This window comes from Cryptomeria japonica, chromosome 4, assembly GCF_030272615.1.
Source record: "Cryptomeria japonica chromosome 4, Sugi_1.0, whole genome shotgun sequence".
NCBI lineage: Eukaryota > Viridiplantae > Streptophyta > Pinopsida > Cupressales > Cupressaceae > Cryptomeria > Cryptomeria japonica.
In genome coordinates this window covers 696,823,290-696,836,594 of record NC_081408.1, presented here as the reverse complement: position 1 = coordinate 696,836,594, position 13,305 = coordinate 696,823,290, and the positions used below count along the sequence as shown (strand labels likewise).

At 34.6% G+C, this 13,305-nt stretch overlaps 1 long non-coding RNA gene across 9 annotated transcripts; it reads right to left on the bottom strand.

Moving 5' to 3' along the window:
- Positions 1-1,872: 1,872 nt before the first annotated feature.
- On the bottom strand, positions 1,873-10,533 carry LOC131053902 (uncharacterized). 9 transcript variants are annotated; one of them, XR_009107784.2, is made up of 10 exons: positions 10,372-10,533; positions 10,119-10,226; positions 9,954-10,016; positions 6,014-6,157; positions 5,575-5,610; positions 5,237-5,441; positions 4,282-4,362; positions 3,899-4,016; positions 3,719-3,804; positions 1,873-2,135 (listed from the first exon to the last, which is right to left on the bottom strand). It is a non-coding gene; the product is annotated as an uncharacterized LOC131053902 (long non-coding RNA). The 9 variants fall into 9 exon arrangements; XR_009107783.2 differs by having other exon boundaries at positions 5,543-5,610; positions 10,119-10,198; XR_009107788.2 differs by having other exon boundaries at positions 1,873-2,132; positions 10,119-10,198.
- Positions 10,534-13,305: the final 2,772 nt, after the last annotated feature.

The following is a 13,305-nucleotide window of genomic DNA, read 5'->3' as shown; positions in this document are numbered from 1 at the left end:
TACGATTAAAAATTAAAATAACTACCATTTGCATTCATAAGAGGTTCAAGGGATCATATGATGATAGGAAATTAAAGACAAAATATAAATGTATGTTTAATATTACATTAAATGAAGTATTATACTCACTACAAAGATTAATAAAAACATATATGCAAATTATGCTACAACAAGCTATGTGATATTTCTAAAGTGCAAATGTGATATTTCTAAAGTGCAAATTGAACATAATGATGGATGACAATTACTCTAGATGAAATCAACAATCTAAAGATAATGAGCATGGTATTTTAAGCTATTATAGTTTCTATTATAAAATACCTTTTACGTCTTAATTGACTAGTAAAATGATATAGAGAAAAACAAAAATTATAAATATAAGTAATTCACAATATAGTAAAACTCACTTACATGACTTGAAAACCATCGTTTTAGGTCTTAAACTCTTATGTGGGAAAATTGGTTTTGAGTTTATTATTAGTACCTACCTACTAGAACTATTGTGGATGCTTAAAACATTAAACGTTTGTTGCACGACCTATAAAACTGCTGAGATTTTTGCATATATTTCATTGTGTCAATGTGTGATGTTGAAGTTGCATATTTTTTACCACAATGTTGCACAAAAATTTTTGGACTTTAGCAGTTGCATCCTTATGGATTAGTGATGAAAACTTGATAAATTTATTGGGAAAAGTTTTGGACTTTAGCAGTTGCATCCGTTTCAAAATAAGGTTTTGTTGGTGTGTAGTGCAATATTTGATTAAAATGAGTTGGAAAAATCTACAAGTATTTCTTGGTGGTTCTCACTTCATATCTAAAATGCACATTTTTTATACTATTTATTAATATTGATAAAGCGATGGGACTAGCTTTGCAATTTTAGTTTCATATGATGTTGAATTTAAAGAGATTCTAGATTTGAGTTTAAGTCTTTTTGCTTCAACATTTCAAGATCATCAGAGTGTGATCCAAAATGTTGTTGCAAAATAACATACAATCAAATCTGCAAGCAAGCTCTCAAACTTCATTTTCATAGATTTTGAAAAAAACATGCCTACTATATGCATATTATGTTTACAATTACAATATAAACAATATCAGATAATATTAACTCAAAGCTCATACTTCATGATTGATAAATGATACGTCATGATTGATAAATGATGCATATTTGTAATTATCCCCTACATGCATGTTATTTGCACCTATGCAATGATAAGTTTGTTCATAGATCAACAGTGTTGAGTTCCTACAAGAAGATTTCAACAAATTATTGTGTCATTGTTGAGTTCCTACAAGAAGATTTCAACAAATTATTGTGTCATAGTCTTCAATGACAGTGACATGGTTATCTTATTAGTTTATCCTAGGGTAAGTCATTTTTTATGCCAATAATACCCAATATGTTTCCATTCCTAACAATGCTTATTCAACCTAGTTATAATTTACCTTTTTTTATTGTCAAGGATTCATTCAATAGAATTCCCCAAGTGGGTCTTGGCCCTAGGCAACCTATCACAGTCACTATCTCAAAACTTGTTCATGTGTTATAACTTTTTTGTAGCACCATTTTATGTGGTAGATGGGGAATTCCCCAACAAGTATGTGCACTCTTAAAAGAGAACATTTGAAACAAGAGCTGCAAGCAGCGAAGTTCCTGCCAGAGGCTAGAAAAATAGTTCTGGTTTTGTTGTTGCATGATGTGTTTGTGTTTACATGAATATAGTAGCTAAGTCTAGAGTATTGGTGTTGTGTGACTTGTTTATGTATTTGGCATGTAATTTTTAACATTGACCTACATGACTCTGTATAATAGCAATACAATACTGGATTATTCTGCTTGCTAATGAATAACAAGCTAACATTAAATAACTGGTAGAAATAAAATATCATTGTATTTCTTAATATCTACACATACAAAGAATACATATTATTGAGGGCTACAATGATAACAATCCTGACTGGAATCTACACCACATCGAACCTAACAAAATGAATTATCTTGCAACTCTATGGAACAAAGGCTCTCGTAACAAAGGCTCTCGTATCTTGTCCAATCTCCTTGTAGTGAGTAGTCACCATAGTTTCGCCCCACACTCGTGAAAAGGAAAGGAGTGTTGATACTATCCCTACTATTCATCATGGAAGAACAATGCCAACATAAGTATAGTAGAGGAGAAAACTCTATCGAAAACAAGAATAGAAGAAGCAAACAAGGCAAAAAGAAACATATTTATATTTTGAAACTCTTAGATGTCTATTCAGATCTTCTCTAACTTTACCCCTACAATTATGTATACAAGACCAAATAAGATGAAAGATCAAAACATATCTATGTATCTGTACAAAACCCTTTTTGCAATATTGCATTTTAGGAATTTGGTTGTGTTTGCAATGGGATAGAGCTATGTCTGTTAGACCAATATGTAGTGTTGTGCCATACTGTGGAGTATAGACAAGTCAAGCAAACTGTTTGACAGAATTCTCAAAGAGATGTAAACAAATTGTTTGACAAAATCCCTCAGAAATGCAAATGGGGTTGTGCCATACTGTTTGACAAAATGTCTCAAAGAGATGCAAACAAATTGTTTACACAATTCTTCAAAGCAATGTGTGCGTGGATGCGGGAGCTTACACGTGGCATGTGAACTGTATAACAAGAAGAGAAACCTAGGAGAGGCATCTCATGGAATGTAATGATTGTTCGATATGCACAAAATGGATTTTTTGAAAAATCTTTAGCAGCTTTTAAATAAATGCAGTTGGCAGGCGTAAAGCTAAAATTAACAATCTTTGCCAATATCCTCTACTGTCTGCAATTGTTCTTTGAAATACACTAAAGTTACATTTAGTTTGTGTAAGATTTCTGTTGTTTCCTTTGATATCCTTTAATGTAGATCTCTTCTAGGAAAAAAAAGCATTACAATACTAAAATCCTAAAACCATATTCCTTCTTTTGTTTTCAAGTTTTCAGTCTAAATTTCTGTAAAGTTTCAGTTTCAGATTTCATTTTGGATCATAATATTATATTCCTCTGTCTCTTCTATATTGTGCTTTTTTTCCCAATTGTTTTCATATTTTATGCTGATTAGCTCAGGTCAAAAGGTGCTCTAGGTGGTCTGTAAATCTTCTAGAGGAGACTCTATTGTTCAAACTTCAAACTTCAATTGCCTTCCACAAAATTCATTAAATGGAATATAAAATACATTAGGAAGGTTAACACATTTGATCTTGAAAACACTTGGATGACTCATAGGGAAGAGCTAACTTATGTTGCTCAGGCAACAACCTAAAAAAATATTACCTAAGAGAGGAGATTGCATTAAGCTTTACTTGTGATGATGAATTGGTTCTACACATATATGATCTGAACCATGAGTTTAAAAATAGTAGCTACTCATCCTAATTGTCATACTTTATAAATTAATCTTGACTTACTTGGCTTTCCTATTAATTACAGTTTCCAAAAAGAATGCTTTAGTGTGAAAATGACAAACATGCCTTCCTAAATTTCTAGCTTATTGATCTAAGACTGAAGACAGCAACATACACTTTATTGAAACTAAAATGGTTCATGCGTTGAGCTAAAATAGAACACATTTTTCTTCGCAAGAATTCAAACCAAAACAAAGCTCTGTATCATTTTCTCTGAAACAAACTAAACTGGGTGCTAGTATATTAGCAGCAGAAGACACAAGCAGACATAGAAACTTACTTGTGATTTGCATGAAGGACATGTGTAACCAGTTCGAGATGAGGATCCTTTCAAAAGTAGAAGCAAGCACGAATTATGCAAAACATCTGAGCACAATCCTTCCATGATTAGCCTTGTCCTATGCTAATATAGTCTCATTCCTGTAAAATCAACGTTAGTGAAGTTCAAGGAAAAACATACGTAAGCAGCCGAGCCGAGTGACAAAGCGACTTGAATGAGTCAGTATCTGCAAGCAAAAGGTACATTTTGGTAGGAAACTGCAACTGGAATCAACCATCCACTCTGCATATGTCCTCACCTATTATCCACCCATATACAATAATACATAACATCTTAAGAATGTCTCCGGGAGAAAGCTATAAACAAGCCCACACCCCTAAATTATGCATTGTATTACAGAAACGAACAAAGGATACTCAATGGTGACTGCATGTAGTTTAGGTTATATTTATCAAATCTCAAATTTGGGTCTAAATAGTAACAGAGAACGAGTCCTGAATATCTTTATATATTATTTTCCACGACAAGAAACCCAAAAAATTGAGATTGTGAACTGAGATCACCTCACAAGCATTGTGTTCAGGAAAGCAGATGCAATCTCCACATACAGGAACCTTATGCATACAGCAATATAGTTGTGTTTCCTGCACACATTTCAGCAAATCAACTGAAAATCGTTAAAGAGGAATAGGGTGAAGCACAGATTCTTAATCCTTATTTTTTCGCATATTCTTTTAGAGGCTTCGTGAATTTTGGAAAATGAAGCAAAGAATCAGAGGATACAATGATAGATGCATTCTAATTAAAGACACTTTTGGGGGATAGACTTGCAGACTTTCAGTCTATAGTGAGTAAAACAAAATAATGGAGTGAAGACTTTCGGAATAAAGCATTGTTTTGGCTGTCTAATGGATGGCAATGATGAAAATATCAGAACACACGGACCAATTGCCATTACAATTTAGCAGGAGAGGAAGCTGAGCAATTCCCAAAACAAGATAAGATGGCAATAAACTAATCCTCCACATAAACCATAAAAATTCTCCAGCGCTTAGCAAATTACTGCAATTCTCTAGGTAATGACGATAGAAATTGCAGATCACAGGGTTGATTGTTCACAAACAAGGGAGCTACAATTTTGTCTGTACACACGAAGTCCCAGTGAACAGCAATACGCAAAACATCAGTCCCTTCTTGCCATCATCTACTTGCATATATTTCCTCTCTGACTAAGCAAAGGAAACCAAAATAGGCTCCAGTTCAGATATCCCTGAGAATAGTAATGAATTGAAATACAAAAATTTCCTGTTTTACTTAACGAAAATCCCAACGGAAACAACCCACCTTCTGGCACATACAGACTACCATGGTTGATCCCTTTGCAATAAGAAATTTTTCAATTATGGACCCCAAAGTAGCACCTTAATAATTTTGTAGCTTCATTGGAAAATTTTAGTTGATAAGTATCAAACAATCCTATCCAAATACTCTAATGGAGTTAACAAGAATATAATGTACCTCATAAAGTCTTGTCCATAGTGAATAATCATATACTACACAATTCTGTACACATGCTTTGGTCTAGCAAGCATATAACCTTCGTGACTCGACATGTAGCTCTTTCAGATTCTTTAATTTTTGAAATGAATGATGCCTCTTTGATATCTTCACTCATTGTTGTGAAGGGAATTGGTGTCCAGGTAGGAGCAGTTGCTGAGGCCAGCTAAAATACACAAAATGCAAACAGTACTTACATTTATAAAACCCTCAAACACAAATACAAATCCATATGCAGATTGAAGTCAAATGCAGTAAAGAACTCACTTAAGAGAAAACTTTCTTGAATTGAAAAATACCTATGCAGATGGCCCTCTAGGTGTTAAGGAATTAGTCTGAAAAAAATTAATTATGTATCATAATGACTTCAGTTGTGAAGCTGCCTAAGATATAAGGAAATTAATCTAAAAATATGAAAGTAACCAACAAATCAAAAGCTTCAAAGATTCAGTCATGAGACAATTAACTTCTTGTTTAGTATCATACTAAACAATGATAGACTCTCCTCCACTTATTGATTAATTTGTGCTTGATACAGTTCACAAAGTCAAAAAATTAGCTCTAAATACATTTATAATTTCAAAAGAAGAATATTGACGATATGAATTTTGAAAGAAAATAGCACTAAATTAATATGACATTTCTTGCCAGGTTTTACCTACACTTTTTTGGTGTTTCCAGCATTTTCTGAAAAGACAAGACATAATGAAAAGATAAGTAATAAAGGGAAAGCACTACCATAACATAACAATGAGGAAATTATTCTCTGTGACTTTGTTTTCCTCCAAGGTGGTGTCATCCTTCAACACATTGCCTTGATAAATTAGTAGCTGATGGATAAGACCTTTGAAGTTGCTCTATTTGTCTTTTAACATCTACAACCTGAAAAATCAAGAAGACCAATTGATATAAGAGAATCACTTCTATGTCTAATGACAAATTTCTGCCAAACATTGCAACTACAAAGCAATTTCAGATGTGATAATTGAAAACCTTAAAAAATCAATCCAAAGAGCACAACATCATAGGTGCAATCAAGGCACTGATATAGAACCTAAAAAAATTTAAGTTAGCCATAAAAGCAACCCAACATAAGAACTGCTTTCACAATCATAATGGACAGTCAACCTTAAAATAAAAACAGGCCAGATCAAAAGTTTATTAATTAAGCTCATATTAAAAAGTGGCCCTATTAACTATAAACTATAGTAGAAGTGCTAAATGTTAATTATGTTGTGTTGTCGTGGCACACAACCATTTAAATAAAAAAGGATCCATCACACTTTAGGATAGACAGTGCAGTCTGATTTGGATGCTTTCCAAGCCATACCATACACTAATCTGTGAAAGGAGTTAGCAAAGATTGCAATTGAGAGGAAGTACATTTTAGATCAAAATGTAGACAGCGAAATGGTGAAAGTAATAAGAAATGCGGTGGATGGTGGACCAGCTTAATGATCTATAAAATAAGGATTCCATCTTGCTCAACAACACAGTTTGTAAGATTGCATACAGTAATGAGTTTAAAAAATTATTTACCAGGCTGAAGGATTTATACGTGCAGAAGCAAATAATCAACACATTATGGAGATTGGTTAATGATAGGAAACATGCTGGTCCTGCTGAGTGAATATGTGACCTTGGAATTACATTTAGCAGATGTTGGACAAGGAGTGCAGGTATCTCAAGTACTGAAAATATGGAATGTTCTTACCCTTAAAGAACTTCATGATCTTAGACAAGGTTTAGAAAATGTTTTTGCAACATATACTCTAAAGAATATTGAGCAGTGCAAGGTAAAATGTTTGACAGGAATGGAAGAAGAGTGCTACCAATGCAATGGAAGGATGATCCTGAGTCTGTGTGGTATAATGTTTATAGAAATCAGAAATGCTTGAGACTCCACATTTAAAAGCTTCTGAACAGAAAACCATTTCACTGGAGCACACCAGAGTTAAAGGAAATTTAATGCTAATGGAGTTCTATTCTCTGTTTTGTGGCATTGCAAATCAATTGCTAACAGCAACAGATGGGTTAGACATTGCGTTTCAGTTTAAGACAAATAAAGAAAATAATGCAAGAATGGTAGAAATTAAGCAAGGGAGGATCTTCATAGAGAAGAAGATTTAGTTTGCAACCATGAAGGAGGTACATGTAATTTTCAGTTGCATGCTTCATTTGGACCTGCCTTTGTTGAGGAGCAACCTCCCAGTGAAGAAGTTGCAATGAAGGCTCAAACTATGATCAAAGGAGAAAAGATTGTTTATACTCCTTGTGGGCCATCAAAGGATGATAGTGGTGCTATTGGGGAAGAAATTATCCTTGATTCATAATGGAAGAGATCTCCTTGTGTTTTGGCATCTCATTGAGAAGAGGGTGATTTCTTGATTGGACATGATGCTGCCCTAATCTCAGAAAATTCTGATTTTCCGGTTGTTGACAGCAGAATTTCAGTTAGGACAGTTGGCAACCTTGAGGAGGATGGTTTTTGGTGTGGTACACACTTTGGGACAACAAAAATAAATGGCACACCTACGAACATGACAGCAAAGAGGATGGAGACTTGAATCAAGCTTGAAGCATGTGATTTTCAGTTAGAGACATCTCTTGGAGCAGCACTTAATGAAGACCTTCAACAAAGAAGGAAGGAGTGTTTGAGAATCTTGAGGATACTACGGAAAGGTATGAATGGCATTCTGATTTTTTGCTTGGCAACAATAGTCCCTCACCTTTTTGCATAATCATGAGATGGCGGCCACTTCACATGAGGTGATGGTATCAAGGAGTCTCCCAATATGGGCACTCAAATTTTGTGTGAGGAATGTATTGAAGATTCAAGCCACAAAGGTTCTGATTTTGTACATCATACCTTGGAGGATGTAAAGAAGTCACAAAGTATGTGTGATATGTAAACATAATGAGGACCAGGAGTTACTTCTTTTAGAGAACCCATTGAAGGCTGAAAACATAGATGAAGATGGGATAGTAGAGCACGCACTTGGTGCATCAGTCACTAGTGTTATACCTACTCATGTAGAGGGCAACATAAGCAAATTGGTGGTTGGACCTTTGTTCATTCGTGGAGAATTTGAAGAGTTGCCTCTCCTAGAGGCTTTCATGGTAGAGCTTACATTTTCTAGACCAGCCTATGAAGGAGTGTACATGGATGAGGGCATTGGTGATTCACCTTGGTTTAAGTGTGAGGACATTCTTGGAGAAGCTATTGATACACTTCTACCTCACAATACATTATCAGAGCGTGGAGCTGCTCACTTTTCAGGATTTGAAGTGTGCATGATCAATGGTCTGAGAGGCACTTACTTGGAGTTGATAAGTTTCAGCTGAGCCTTGGTACATGGTATGATGAAACCACAAAGGTTTCAGGTTGTCTTTTGGGGACAGTAGCTGATTGGAGGAGTTGGAAAGGATTGTATCATCTTTGCCTTATTGGAGGTGGCTTTAATGATGAACTCCCATTATCCCTTATCATGGAGGTACTCATTGTTTCACTTGGAGTGAGGTCCTCAGTCAGATAGATGCTGCCCTGGTTCATAACAGCAGCATATGGTGTATTGTCATGATTGATTATGCACTTAGGATGATCATTGTTCACATCCTTGGGAATTCACACCGATTTAAATGGACATTGGGCATGGGTGGCATGATAAGAGACATCCATCCCTCCACTTTTCGTTGGTGTGAGAGAATGATGATTTGGGATCCATTAATTAATTTGATAGCGGGAATGCTTTAAATTAATAGACACCAAATTAGGTATGTTGACGGCTTGTGTTTCTTTGGATTTTGAGATTACTTTGAACAAGGTTTTCAGCTGGAATATGATTTGATGTTGTGATAATACCAAATATTAATTCCAATATAAAAAAGTAGAAATCAAAAGGGTATTTAAAAATATCACACAAAAGAAGGTACTCAGAATATATAGAAATGAAAATGGTATTTTATAATTAGAAAGGTGTGTTGGGCAATGGATATTTTACTATTTCAGTGATATACAATTTGATCTAACATACTTGTATTGGACTTGAGGCATCAAATGCCCTTGTCAATACCTTAAAAAAGAATGTGCAATTTTCTTCAACCTTCAGGAGAAACATAAACCTAAAGATTGTGCTAAAAAACATTTATTAGTTCCTCTTGTTCAATAAGACTGGTGGGAAGCTAGTTTTCGGCTAGGTAATCATATCATGGACTTAAACTACAAGATCCATGGAAAGTAAAGGTGGAAGAAGGCTGTCCACTGTGTACGGCAGGAAAGCGGAGCAGCTGTTGCCAACAATGAAACTTGCTAATGCAGCTTGGAGTAAAAATGCACAAAGTTTCACTATTGGTGATTCAACAATCCAGTGGAGACATGTAGAGTAGTTAAAAAGCTCAGTAATATTGTACTGCAATGAGCACTTTGTCTGAATTTATGAAAAAAAAAATGGGTCAAAGCTATGGGGTGGATGATGTATGACTTCCACATTGCAGGGAAGAAAACTTAGATCTTTCAAATTTGTCTTAAGGAAAGATGTTAAACCAAACACAAAATTTATCACGACAAAAAAGCAATTTATTCAGGTTGACAACAAATCGACACAAAAACCCTGCTCTTTCCTCCAACACAAAGCATAAAACCAACTGAAAGAAAGTACACTTCAAATATCTAGTTCACCTTAAGAATGACATACACTGAGATTGTTTACAGTGGCGCTTCTTGTGGTGGATCCATTACGCCCTGCATTCATCACAGAGAGAAGAACTCATTTCATAAATTGTCCGTGTCAAGACGGAGGAATCTAGAACCGAGGTAGAGGAAAGGGGAAGAGGAAGCATTTACTTTTACTTTTAAAGAAAAAGGCTACAGAGAGAGCCGCTGCGAGCAACCAGATCACCATGCTCATCTCCATTTTTTAAACACTGCTCTCAGCAAATCAATGAATGGTTGCTGTCATTATTCACTTTTTTAATTAAAAAAATATTTTAAAAAATAATCAATTCAAATCTATAAATAACAATCATTTTTGTAGCCTGTATTTCTGGAAAAAAATGTGTTTCCTGTAGTCAAACTGACTTCTTTATAAACTACTTACTGGAAAGAGGTAAGCCAAGCACCATACACAGTGCCATACATTGTCTAACAATGGTAAATCTATAAATAACAAACATTTTTGTAGCCTGTATTTCTGGAAAAAAACAGAGACAAAGACTTGGGTTAGCATATTTGAATGAATTAATGGGCGATGAAGGAGTGAGGTACATTACTCGCTATTTCTTCCGTGTTCACCACATCGAGACAAGTATCCAAAATATGGAAGCACACGCAAGACATGTGGCTAGGTGAACGGATGCCATCTTGTTCTTGAAAATCCCCGTTATTCCATTGTTGCCAGCCATACTAATAATGACCTGCAAAGCACTGACACAGACATAGTTTTATGTGCGTTCTCTCCCGTTGGTATCTGAGAACCCTTCTGGCAACCATATGCTATGCCAATGAAGCACTGCCAAAATATTTTGAATCAATATTTTGCATAAAATATATGCAACTTGTACCTAACAAATATTCAGAAACAAATTTATGCAAAGAATTCTGGCACTGTGATTGGTTGAATGTAAAACGGATTAATAACAATTTAAACATCGCTGCCTCCGCTATAGTTTCCTGCAAGGCAGGAACTAACAATGAACAAGAAATGTTATTCTTTCAACGTTCACATGTCCCAAAGTTTGAAAAAAAAAAATTGAAATCCTATATTTGAATTAGTAGTGAAGGTAGTTATTTGAGAAAGCATAATATCTTCAAAAGAAAATTTCTTAACGTTTCACTTACTGGATTGGTTACTGGATTGGAATATGAAGTATTAAATCTGGACAAAAAATTCCTTCCAGATGAAATATAGCAATACAAAAGTGCAGCAGATTCATACGTGTGTAGTGTAATTGCAGCTATAAAAATTCAAATTTGAGTTACAAACTTCACAAATACAACTATGTGTATAAACAGATAGGCCATTCTTCTATGAGAATACCTCAAATTACTGAAATTTTGACTTTTTAACTCAGTTTCAGATGAATTACACTTGTTAGGAATTCATTAAATGTGAATATATTTGATTGAGTTTCCAAGGACTAAAACTAATCTTTCACACATCCACACAATGGTGTATGCAATATGGAAGGAAGAATAAGAAGTTGTGTTTTACAAGGAGCAATACATTCCACATGATAGGTGGGGGTATATCCATGTAGTGTTGATGCATGTCAAGATTTTTATGGCCAATGCATCATTTAAAAAAATTACTTGATGAAACAAACTTCACCTTCAAACTAAATTAATATTTCATGTCAAAGTTTTAAAATAAACATAACAACACAATGCAGTTACACGACGTCTTAAAGTAGAAGATAATTTTCTTCCCAGCAATAAGAAAAGTAATTTACTAATTTTCCTTTTTCTTTTATTATTTGCCTTGCTAAAGATAACTAGGAAATTTAGGTACCTTAGAATCCTTAAGGCTTAAATAACTGATGAAAAATTTGTCACTGATAGATTAGACTCAGGACCAACAATATAAGCACCTTCGGATGCACTACTAGTAGTCCCACCTTTAAAAATCAAGGCATTGGCCAATACTTAATAATAATAGGCTTCTTTGGTTTCATGTAGTTTCCTTATCTCATTTGGTGATGGTAGATTTTGTCATTTTTAATCATTTTCTTCTCTACTGGAAAAATATAGTAGTTGTTCCATTGTTATTTTAATAAACTTTTTTTAAGAAGGGTCAAAACAAATTGTATACACCTAAAAATGGTCTGAAGATATTTAATTAAATAAGTAATTATTTAATTAACCCCCCTTCCTAATTTAATTGAATTCATTAGGCAATTTGATTAAATTCTTCCTTTCATCTACTTATTAATAAATCTAAGGATTTATTTAATAGGTATATTTCAATAGTACCCTTTGATTAATTAATTCAAATTAAGTAATAGTCCCCCCATTTTAAATCAATTCTTCTAATCCCCTAATTAATTAAAACAAATCAATTTATGAGTTGTTGAGAATTAATTTGTATTTGAATTTTTAAATTCAAATTACCCACATGCCTCCTAACTTCTAACCACCTAACCTAACCATCCTTCTAACCTAACCCATTCCACCTAACTTTGGGTTTAACTAACCCTATCCTATCTTGCACATCCTAACCTCCTTATCCTAACCTCCTATGGTGCGGATATTTTCTTCTTGAGACACATGGCACTTTGGCCACATGTCTCCTCTCTTGGACTCTTGCCTTTTTATGAGCAAAGCTCCTTGACACTTGTCACTGGGATTGCTTATCCAGATCTGAGAGCAAATCCATACTCGCATCTCTTAGGAGGTGATAGATTGCTTTGTCATGGTTTTATCTTTCTTTTGCTTATGATTTGCTAACCATGCTTGTAATGATCTATTGAGTGTTTTGTGTTGTAGCTGTAGGTATCACATTTCACACAGAGCATGATATTTTGGCACCCACCGTGGGGCCGAAAATCTCTTTTTGGCCTCTCAAGCATCATCAAATCTTCATTTTTGGCCGAGTCTGAATTAGAATCTCGTACGAGTCCCTTTTCAGTCTTGTACGAGCTCCTTTGTGCACTGAAACGATAATTCTTCCTGACTCGTACAAGCTTTTAAGGAGATTGAATTGTCATATGAGCTCCATTTTGCACTCGTACGGTCTCAGAAGGATACTCATACGGTCAAGTAAATTATGTCGTACAAAATTTTGCTTCTCTATTTTCAAAGAAGATTGCATTTTAGGGTTTTCATGCTTCAATTTGATCATTACTAATGCTAACCGTAGTCTGTTTGTGAGTTTTTCGGTAGCCTAACTGGTTTTTGCAGGACGATTGTCAAAGATTATGCTTGTCAAAGCTTCATTTCAACAAAACACATCATGACTACTAATGCATTTATTTTGCAGGTTGCCTAGGAGGACTCAACTAAACTCTATGTCTTCTTTAAATTTTCAAGGCACACT